Genomic DNA, 9,072 nt, shown 5'->3' with positions numbered 1-9,072 from the left:
TCAGATCCTTCTGGTTCCAGGGCCAGTGCTCTATGCACCACACCACCTAACTGCCTCCAATATGGTGACTTTTGGGGGAACAACTTTGCAATAGCATGGTATAGCTAACCTATCTCTCAGTGGTCTAATCAACAGTAAGGTGATTGAATTCTTCTATTCATCTCTGTAAACCATACTTCCCCTGGAATCCAAAGACTTTGATTTCCCAGAAGCTGTCAAGTGGGTCATGGGAATAACACCTCGGTATTGCTAGTAGGCATCTTTTATGGTTGGAACTTGGATGATATTTGATGGTCTTTGAACCTCTGACTTTCACAATGAAAGTCTTTGCCAAGAATGTTTTCATTAATCAAGAACCACTAGGCACAAGAACTGAGAGAAAACACAGTACTATACAATAAAATTAGCAAAGGTAGGCTTCTTTATATAAAGTCAAATTTGTATAATGTGAATTTATATATGTTGAGAGCTGTATATATATATGTAAAAGATGTCTGAATATGTATACATAAGTATCTTTATACATAAACATATATATATATATATATATATATATATATATATATATATGTATATAGTCGTGTGGGATGTTCAGTAGGACTAGCACTTCTGATATGAGAGTTTGCCAAACTCTTTTCAGGACTGCTCATTCACCTTTTATGTCTTCCTTCACTCAATTCTCATCTATAGCTCCAAGAAACTGCGGCATATGCCATGGGCACACCTCAAGAAAAACAGTTTTGGCCAATGCACTAAACCTGGTTGCGAGTAATCCAAATTCATTAGTGAGTTAGGAAATGTTTATTTTACCCCAAGCATATACAGACATCCTCCCAATGAAATGGGTGGATTAGAATCATTTGTTTCAGGTAGGTAGGTAACTGAAGCAGGTACTGTGAAGGACTTAGACATCAGACACCAAGGTCATCTACTACAACCCAGGCTATCAACAGTCATTTTTACTTTTCTTGTTAGTGGACTTAAATGACTCTGGAAAAGAGAGTGATTCTGATAATTTTGCCCTGCTTTGTATCACTTAAATTTTCTTCACATGCAAATCAAGACACTACCCCATGTTGTCACTAGTCTGCTTTGAAAATGAAGGATAAAGACAAATATTTGTTTTAAAGATTTTAAATGTTGGTTTTGGGATTCAAATCTAGGTTGTTTTGATTCCAAAGCTAGCAATTTTTTTTTAACTCTACCATGTGGTTTCCTTCCCTGGATGACTTCCTAAAATCAACAGGATTATTATTACCCTATTGTTCAATTTGATTCAATTAAATTAGTATGTTAGGAGTCAGAATTAAGATAGTAGAATACAGTTAGGTGTTATTTGTGAGTTCTCCCCCAAACCCTCCAAACTCCTTTAAATAATGACTTTAAACAAATTCTAGAGTGGCAGAACAAGAAAAAGATGAAGCAAAACAATCCTATGTAATTTAGAATGTTGGTAGGAAAGGCCTGTTGCACCAGGTTGAGAGAGGAACACAGTCTAGTGAAGATCCCACCAGCAGATTGGAGCCCAGAGAATCAGGTACAAGCCTCAGGGTGACTGCCATGGTGGTTTCTAGACCTCTCAGTCCACAGAAGGTAAGAGGATCAATAAAAGTTCAGAAGGAGATGTAAAGGGGTCCCTTTGCTGGCAGCAGGGGCAGGACTCTGTTAGATCTGGGTCAAAGTCTTGGTTCTAAGTCCAACTGTGAGGAGGAGCACTTGTACAGCAGAACTTGCCATGTAGGGTATCAGGGATCCTGGTCCCAGTTCTAGGGTTTAAAAGAATGCTTGTGTTTGAAGATCTTGGAAGACCAAAAACTCACAGGTCCTCAGAATTACTTCTAAAAACAAATGCACAAAAAATCTGAAGCTTGGGACAGTGCCCCCTCCATTTGGGAAGCAGAGCATAACTGTAGCACTGAGTAAAAAGTTAAGAAATATGTTGAAAAATGAGCAAACGATAAAAAAAACTGACCCTCGAAAGTTGCTATTGTGACAAGGAAGATCAAAACACATACTCAGAAGAAAGCAACAGTCAAAATTCTTGCATCCAAAACCTCAAAGAAAAATATGAATTGGTCCATGGAAAAGCTCAAAAAGGATTTTATAAATTCAAATAGGAGAGTAGAGAAGGGAAGAGAAATTAGAGTGATGAAAGAAAAGCATGAAAAAAGAATCAACAGCTTGGTAAAAGAAGCTTAAAAATACTGATGAAAATAATACCTTAAAAAAACAGATTATGTCAATGGTAAAAAAAAAAAAAGTACCAAAATCCAATGAAGATAAGAACATCCAAAAAACGTTGAATTGGTCAAATGGAAAAAAAGATGCACAAAAAAATTTGAAGAAAATTCCTTAAAAAGTAAAATTGACCAAATGGAAAAGGAATTATAAAAACTTCACTGAAGAAAATAATTCCTTAAAAGTTAGAATTGGGCAAGTGGACACTAATGACTTTATGAGACATCAAGAAACAATCAAAATCAAAAGATTGAAAAAACAGAAAACAATGTGAAATATCTCATTGAAAAAAAAAAAACAACTGAGCTGAAAAATGGATCCAGAAGAGATAATTTAAGATTTGAACTTCCTAGGGGGTGGCTAGGTGTCACAGTGGATAGAGCACCAGCCCTAGAGTCAAGAGTACCTGAGTTCTAATCTGGCCTCAGACACTTAATAATTACCTAGCTGTGTGGCCTTGGGCAAGCCACTTAACTCCCTTTGCCTTGCAAAAACCTAAAAAAAAAAAAGGAATTGAACTTCCTGAAAGTCATGATCAAAAGAGACTAGGCATTATTTTCCAAGAAATTATCAAATGAAACTGCCCTGATATTCTAGAATTAGAGGGCAGAAGAAAAATTGAAAGAATTCACCAATTGTCTCCTGAAAGAGATCTCAAAATGAAAACTTTCAGGAATATTATAGTCAAATTTCAGATCTTCCAGATCAAGGATAAAATATTACAAATAGCCGAAAGGAAATAATTCAAATATCATGGAGCCATAGTTAGGATAACACAAGAGTTAACAGTTTCTACATTAAAGGATCAGATGGCATATGATATTCTGAATAGCAGTGGAACTAGGTTTACAATCAAGACTAATTTACCCAGTAAAACTGAATATAATCCTTTAGGGGGAAAAGGATATTCAATGAAGTGGAGAAATTTTGAGCATTCCTGATGAAAAATCCAGGACTAATAAAAAACATGATTTTCAAATACAAGACACAAAAGAAGTATAAAAAGGTCAACAGGAAAAAGAAATCATAAGGAATATCATCAGGTTAAACTATTTCTATTCCTAAGAAAAATATTATTTATAACTCCTAAAAACTTTCTCATTATTAGGGCAATTAAGAGTATAAATGGAGAGAAAGCAGAGTTGTAAGCCGATTGTGATGACATGATTATCTAAAAAAATAAAATTAAGGGATGAGAAAAAAAGAATTTACTGGGGGAAGGCGAAAGGGAGAGGTAAAATGGGATAAATTATTTGGCATAAAAGAGGCCTGAAAGAGAATAGAAAGGCTAAAGGAAGAGAGGCTAGGATAAACAGGGGGAATATAGGATGGAGGGTAATATATAGTTGATAATCATTACTGTGAAAAAAAATTTACAGTGAGTTTCTATGATAAAGTTTTTATTTCTCAAACAGAACTGAGTCAAATTTACAGAAATAAGTCATTTGACAATTGATAAATGGTCAAAGGATATGAACAGGTAGTTCTCAAAGTAATTAAACCTATCTATAGCATATAAAAATGCTATAAATTACTATTGTTGAGAGGAATGCAAATGAAAATATCTCTGGGCTACTATCTTACAACTGCCAGATTGGCTAATACAACAGAAAAAGGAAAATGACAAATACTGGAAGGGATATGGGAAAATTAAAATACTAATATATTTTGGGGAAGTTGTATACTGATTCAACTGTTCTAGGTCTGTATCCCAAAAAGATTTAAAAAACAAAAGGGAGTGGAATTTTGTGTACTAAAATATTTATAGCAGCTCTCTTAGTGTGGCAAAGAATTGGAAATTGAGGGAATATTCATTGATTGGAGAATGGCTGACAAGTTGTATAAGATTGTGATATAATATTATTATGCTTTAAGAAATGATGGTTTTATAGAAAAACATGGATAGACTTACATGAACTAATACAAAGTGAAATGAGCAGAACCAGGAGAACATTGTACACTGTAACAGCAACTTAATATGATGATCTATTATGAATAACTTTGTTATTCTCAGCAAAACAATGATCTAAGACAGTTCTGTAGGACTAGTGATGAAAGGTGCTGTCTGTCCATCTCTAGAGAAAGAACTAGATCCTGAATGGAGATCAATGATATTTTTTCTTTACGTTCTTATTTTTCTCATTTTTTTTTGTCTGTGCTTTCTTTCACAGAATGAACATGGAAATATGTCTTGCATGACTGCACATGTATAGCCTCTGTCAATTTGCTTACCTTCTCAATGGAGGAAGGGGAAAGAAACAATTTGAAATTCAAAATTTGAAAAAAATGTTAAAAATTGTTTTTATATGTAATTGGGAAAAAATTAATGTTTAAAACTTTATTTAATATCTAAATATATTTTAATCACTTATTATGTGCAAGGCATGTTGCCAGATGTAATGTCCAGAACAAAATGACCACAGACTCTAAAGATTTTACCTCTTCCTGGAGGAATCAAAGAATTATGCAGAGAAGGAAATACAAAATTATAAATTAGACAAGATGGCTACTGGGGTTCCAATAATGGAATTCGACAATGTAATTTCAAGATGGAGGGAGAAATAACAATTGTGTTGTTCAATCATGTCCAACTCTTTATGACCCATTTGAAATTTTCTTGGTAAAGACACTGCTTTGGTTTGCCATTTCCTTCTCTAGTTCATTTAACAGATGAAGAAACTGAAGCAACTTGGATTAAATGACTTGCCCAGGGTTACATTGCTAGTATCTGAGGCCAGATTTGAACTCAGAAAGAGAATTCTTTCCTGAATTCAAGTCCTGTGTTCTATCTATCTAGTGGTCTAAAAGATTTAAGAGGAGGAATTAAAAAAGGCTTTATGGAGAAAGTAGTACCTGAATCATCCTATGAGGGAAACTAGGAATTCTACAATGTAGAGATATGACCTGGGTATATAGTAGTCATAGGAGACCACCTGAAGATAAGAGAAGTAAATTTCAGATATGACATTATTTCTTTCTTATGTGTACCCTTCCTATTTCTCCAACTGGATTGTTAGCTCCTGAGGAGAAAGGGTCATTTACTTACACAATTTACTCAGTAGGGAGAGAAAGGGATTAAACCTGTCATTATTTTAGTAATGCCTAAATCGAAGGTCAGTTCCTTCTTTATAGAGAATAAATGTCAGAGGTGGGACTTCTTGGTCCCTGGTCCTTCTTAACCATTGTGTTGTACAGACCTTGACTAAAGGTTGCTTATTTGAACCCACAGATCATGGTTCTCTAAGAGGGCTGGACTTTTTTGTTAACATTAGCAAGGGCAGCAATAGTGACAATAGCAATGATGATGACAAAGATAAGGATGATGACAACAACAAAAACAATATTGAAGACAACAACGAACCCTAATAGGAAAAGTAAAAAAAATAAAAACTGAGACAAAATAGCTCTTTGGCAAAAATAAATATATGAATTGTTTTATAGAGTTTATTCATTAATTAGCAAACAAAAAAGCTGAATTAAATGAAACTGTTCTATCTAGCTACATTAACTGCTAGGAATTTGGATGCCCTAGATTAGAGCTGCATCCATTACGTGGGTGAGAATTGAAGCAGGTCATTCTTGGCATGCCCCCCCCCCCACATTATGGAATTTCCTGAGGGGAAGGTGGGGAAGAAGGGAAGAAAGCTTCAACATTTTGGGGATGATTACTGTAAAGCAGTTGACTTTCAGAGGGAATGGAGTACTAAATTGTTCTGTGGGTTAAATTCTCTGTTTATTTAAAATTAACCAAACTATAAATCATAATTGTCACATCCAATAAACATTGATTTAGGTAATTTCACTGCTAATACCAGTGCCTGGGAATACTCTTGAGTACCGAGCGGGATGTGATAAGCGAAATGTAACAGGTGCGACGATTTCCAGAAGCCAATTTGAGTCTGCCCTTTGGTGTGTGATTTAGTATCTACTAACCTTAAAAAAACAATTTTCCCTCCTGACAGCCCATTACAGATGGATGGAACTGGCAGCCTCATTCTGTTTTCCTTCCTATCCACCCCCTCCCCAAGATCAGTGAGGTAGGAGGATAAAACGAAGTGCAAACAAGATTACACTATCATTAGCTCTGTTCCTGTCCAACTCAATCAAACACTTTACAGAAGGCATACTCTGTGATGACTGTACTTTCCTGCTGACTTCATCCAATCTCAGGCCAATATCCTCTCCTGAAGGGAATCAGAGAAGTGGCCAGATTTCCCTTCCCTTGGTATTACTGACTGGGCAATTGTTGGTCATAATTTTCCCCCAGGACATAAAGGTAGTTCATGAACTTCTCCATTTTGACATAGTACTCCTTCCCCCCAAAAATAGGTCTTTAATATCTTTCCAAAGAGGAAGATAGACTTTAAAAGCTTTTTTTTTGAAGAAAACACCCATTACAGAATTTTAGATTTTAGAAGGGAACTCTCAATCACCATCTAGTCCAAACTGTACCTGAGTGTTGTTTGTCCTTCATTCTCGAAAAGGACCACAACATCAGGGAAATGATGCCATGATAAACAATTGATTTTGATTTGTGCAAGGGGGCTGTGCAATGTCATCAGTCTCACTTTCTCCTCCAGGGCTACCTGGCTCCAGTGGCCAGATAGGAATCAGGATGACTGACAATCAGGGTTAAGTGACTTACCCAAGGTCACACAATAAGTTATCAAGTCTCTGAGGTTGGATTTGAACTCCTGAACTGTTCTATCCATTGTGCCACCTAGGAATCACCTGTGCCTCTTTTCGAGCAGGTCATTACCGCCATCCCTTAGGAAACTAACCTCCTTTAATTCATAAACTTCTGTAAAAGAAATTTCCTAGTTCTCCCAGCAGCTAGAGTTCAGGTCATCTTCCACAAATTATGTATGCATGTTTTATTAATATCTGTTTATATACATTCGAATATGTATTATCTATTAGAATATGAGTTCCTTGAGGGCAGACACTGTTTTTGCTTTTCTGTGCATCAAAGCAGTTAAGTGACTCAATGGGTAGAATGTTGAAATAGGAAGTTTTAAGTCAGTGAGTGACTGTGTGAAGTTGTGGAAGTTCTTTAAACTTTCTCAGGCTCAGTTTCCTCATCTTATAAATGAGGATGATAATAAGAGTATCTGCCTCAGCTGATAATTATGAGGATCAAATGAAATAACAGCTTTAACTCAGCATTATCAGCTTTTAAAGAAATATAGATATTTTGAAACAAACATTGAAAATAAATCCATCCAGTTTAAACAAACTATACTAATGCTAATGAAGTTTCGTTTCTTCTTAATAGGATGGGACTCGGCCAAAAATCCAAATGAAAATGTCAAAGTAGAACAATTGTCAGAAAAATCAGAATATGAATGTCAAGGTCAATTTAGCTATCATCAATGTCCTCATCAGCATCCCAAATATCAGTAAACTGGATTTCATCATCATCATCATCTCCAGGACCAAATGTATGTGTTTCATTGATTTTGGCATGCTCTGGAAGTTCCTCATATGCTTTTAAACTTCTTGCTTCATCTGCATTGAATTTTTTTTTTTGCAAGGCAATGGGGTTAAGTGGCTTGCCCAAGGCCACACAGCTAGGTCATTATTAAGTGTCTGAGGTCGCATTTGAATTTAGGTCCTCCTGACTCCAGGGCCGGCGCTCTATTCACTGCACCACCTAGCTGCCCCCATCTGCATTGTATTTTAGTATAACATTGATTTTGTTTATCCTGATAGTCTTGGAGACCAACCAACATAATGTCTGATGTATTTATCCAGATCTTTTTTTTTTTTAATAATTTCCCTCTGTTGTGACACAATTGATTCACATCAGCAAAACACATTGCTTCTAATCTTTCCATTTTCCAACTTTTGATCATCTGGGTATATTCCTGTCCATCTTCCTCGAAGATCAACTCTTTTTTTCAGATTCATTTTCATTCTTTCCCCTGTGTCTATTTTTACCTCCCTTACCCTTAGTCTTGGACATTAGTAGTAGGTGCTTAATAAATATTTATTGATTGGTTGATAACATGTAATATATTTTGCAAACCTTAAAGCACAACCAATGCTAACTATAATTATATCTCTAACACTTGGCTACTTGACATATAGTAAATGTTTTATTAATGCTTATTGATTGATCAATTATTTGATTTCCAATGAGGAACACCCTATTACTTCCTGAAGCAGCATTTTGCCCTTTGGAATATTTCCCTTATTTGAGATTTTTTTCCCTCTGAGAACAAACTTTTTTGAAACTAAATCATTTCTCCTTCTATCCTCTGGAGTCAAAGACAGCAATCTACACCTTCTTCTATGTGATAGGACTCCTCATACTTGACAATAGCTATCACAACCATAAGAAGTCTTTTCTTTTTCAGCCTAAACATCCCATCTTTCTTCAATCCATATTCATATAACATTAGTTTGAGATCCTTTCCTTTCCTGGTGGCCCTGTTGGTTACTCTACAGATATTCAATGTCATTCCTGACACTGGCATCACAAAGTGAGCATAGTACTTCATATATAGTCTCTCCATATTAGAGTCAGATGAAGGATAATCTTTATTTCACAATCTGGAAATAGAAAATTATTCAGTAGTCACTGGAAAGTCAATAAAGGATTTTGATCAGAACACAGATATGATCAGAATTGCCTTGTGGGAATATTAATGTCAGTCTTGGAAAAATTTAATAGAAAGGAGTAGAGAGACCAATTGGATGGCTATGGAGATGGATATGAGTGATATATACAATACCCCTTCAGGTCTACCTTCCCAGATGGCAGCTAATGATCTTAGGTTCAAGGGTAACCAGTGTACTTCCCATAAATCAGGGCTTTCCAAAATGCACCTG

The 9,072-nt window shown here is 35.6% G+C and overlaps 1 pseudogene; it reads right to left on the bottom strand.

Annotated features, from left to right (window-relative positions):
* Positions 1-7,597: 7,597 nt before the first annotated feature.
* On the bottom strand, positions 7,598-8,203 carry LOC141499563 (eukaryotic translation initiation factor 1A, X-chromosomal-like; annotated as a pseudogene).
* Positions 8,204-9,072: the final 869 nt, after the last annotated feature.

The sequence above is a fragment of the Macrotis lagotis genome, chromosome X (assembly GCF_037893015.1).
Source record: "Macrotis lagotis isolate mMagLag1 chromosome X, bilby.v1.9.chrom.fasta, whole genome shotgun sequence".
Classification (NCBI taxonomy): Eukaryota; Metazoa; Chordata; class Mammalia; order Peramelemorphia; family Peramelidae; genus Macrotis; species Macrotis lagotis.
Note: the sequence above shows the minus strand (reverse complement) of the source record. Positions and strands in the feature narration are given on the sequence as shown.